Source organism: Macrobrachium nipponense, chromosome 38 (genome assembly GCF_015104395.2).
Source record: "Macrobrachium nipponense isolate FS-2020 chromosome 38, ASM1510439v2, whole genome shotgun sequence".
Lineage (NCBI taxonomy): Eukaryota > Metazoa > Arthropoda > Malacostraca > Decapoda > Palaemonidae > Macrobrachium > Macrobrachium nipponense.
The window spans coordinates 27,583,103-27,585,602 of record NC_061098.1 but is presented as its reverse complement, the minus strand read 5'-3'; the positions used below and the strand labels follow the sequence as shown (position 1 = coordinate 27,585,602).

Sequence of the window (2,500 nt, the reverse complement as noted above, 5' to 3'; positions counted from 1 at the left end):
GAGTGAACTTCTGTCACCAGAAATACACATCTCCCACACCTCAATGGAATGCCCGAGAAGAGAACCTTAAAGTAATGCCCACAGCTTACGAAATGTGAATACGTAAAGTCATTGGTCTTTTTTTTTTATTTTTTTTTTGGTATTCCAATATTTCCAGTCGCACTTTTCCTTCCTTCCTCCCGATGTCGATGACGCTTAGCGGGCGCGTTCATTCGGCTTGCTTTATATTCCGTCGTGTCTAATAACAATTGCAATGCCATGACTGCATTTGCATATAGAGGAGACATCATTTGTTTTATAAATTTGCAACGGTTACAAAGCAAGCGCGCGGTAATGAAAGCTACACGGGCTGGTTTTTAAATGAGTCATCAGTCATTTAAGGGTAAAATTCCGCTTTCTTTATATAATGTAATGACGCTTTTTTAATTATTTTAATATTTGCAAATGTAATACAGCTCGTAGTGATGATGATGATGATAATAATACCTTTTGCAAAAGTGGGTCCGATGTATTGTTAACCGGAATATTTTGGGAAAGATATTTTACCCTTTGAGTTACGGAGTCTTTGATCAGTGGACTTTTATGTTTCTCTGATTGTTAATGACCAATCAACTGTGTTCATATGACACGTATGACACCGAAATGCAAACGTGGTATGAATTTGTGTTGACTCATTCATATTCGAGTGGAAAATGCATTTACTCGTGGGATGAAGAAATGATTGTTGTTGGAGTCTGCGAGCTTTTTAAAAGTATATCGATGATGTTTTGTGATTGGGCGAGAGAGAAGTTCTTTTAACTGTCGCTGGATAGTTTCAAACAAGAGCCCGTTCCAGGACGGAAACGAGTTCTTGCTTCCAGGGTGGCTACTTCTGAAGTCCAGATGGAAACCCAGATGGAAATCATTGCAATTTATTGATGCTTAAAGCGACCATTTTCCTCGTAATTAAACGCCACTTTCAGTATCCTCTTCTCCAAAACAGAATACAGAATTTTGGCCAAAGGCCACGCCCTGGGACCTACGAGGTCATCCAGCGCTGAAACGGAAATTGACAGCAAAAAGGACTGAAAGGTGTAACAGAAGGAAAACCTCAAAGCAGCTGCACTATGAAACAATTCTTAGAAGAGGGTGGAAAGTACGATGGAAGAAGAAAATATGAACGGAGGTACAGTAAAAGGAATCAAAGGGGTTGCAGCTAGTGGCCGAAGGGACGTTGCAAAAGAACCTTACGTAATGCCCCCTACAAGCCATCTTTTCCCATACTTAATTGCGGGTGGCTGTATGCCTGAACATGTGTGTGTGTGTGTGTGGATGTAATGTCACTTTATTCCTGGTTAGAAAATAGATGTGTGATATTGTGGACAGAGACCAATTTCATCGCTGCCGTAAGATAAACACCTCATCAACCAAGGGAATAAAACTTCTCGTTTTTATGAAACTGTTCATTTTTATGAAGCCATTTACATATTTCTCTTCGTCCACCGTCAACAGCGAAGCAGAAAGAGAGGATATAAGTGTGTCGCGTATCACTTTCGAACTTCGAAAATAGATTTGGACAAAAAAAGTGCCATCGATGCCTTCCATTCAGCTGCTAATAAAAACAATGAAAGGGGATTTTCGGCTTTAGTCGGCGCCCCCTCCCCCCGATAAAAGGGAAAAAATATTCAGGGAAGAATTATGTGTCAGTTTGAATTTTTCCCATTGTTTCTTTTTTTTTTCTTTTGCGTATTTCAAACCATATTTTTTTTGCGTTATTCTCGCGTTTGGTAAAAAATGTTGCACTGATTATTTTTGTATTATGAATGGCAAAAAATAGAATTATCGAGCCTGAAATATTTCGATAAATCTGAAGTCTTGCTGTAGAAATATAAAGGGTTTTTAAACGATATCCAACTTGTGTATTATTATCTAATAATAGTAAGAAATATTTGCTTATTATCTTGTTTATAGATGGAGGAAGAGCCATGCAGAAAGTCCGCTAAATCTCTCTCTCTCTCTCTCTCTCTCTCTCTCTCTCTCTCTCTCTCATTTATAGATGGAACTTGTTACTTCCATAACAACCTCGATTACCAATGATAAACAAAATTAAGAATTAAGTGATACTGAAAAAGAGCAAAGTAGAGAGTTCAATTAGGCTCTCTCTCTCTCTCTCTCTCTCTCTCTCTCTCTCTCTCTCTCTCTCTCTCTCTCTCATCTATAACAACCTCGACTCTGAATGACAAACAAAATAAAAAATTAAGTGATACTGGAAAAGTGCCGGGCAGAATGTTCACAAAGGCCCTCTCTCTCTCTCTCTCTCTCTCTCTCTCTCTCTCTCTCTCTCGGGGAGAGTAATAAATCGGTGCGTGCACCATATGCCACAAGGGTTCTGGGATAATTGAAGCTTTCGGGGATAAAGTTACAATGATTTTCTCGCTCGTTTGGGGGTACGAAGCCTTTTAGAGAATTATGAATATACGTTTGAGAAACTATTTTCCTTTCGAAGGTTCTCCTTATTATT

At 38.9% G+C, this 2,500-nt stretch overlaps 1 protein-coding gene across 1 annotated transcript in view; it reads left to right on the top strand.

Annotated features, from left to right (window-relative positions):
* The window catches only part of LOC135209779 (uncharacterized), a 162,433-nt gene that overhangs the window by 90,383 nt on the left and 69,550 nt on the right, over positions 1-2,500 (top strand). The gene's annotated exons all lie outside the window — the stretch shown is intronic.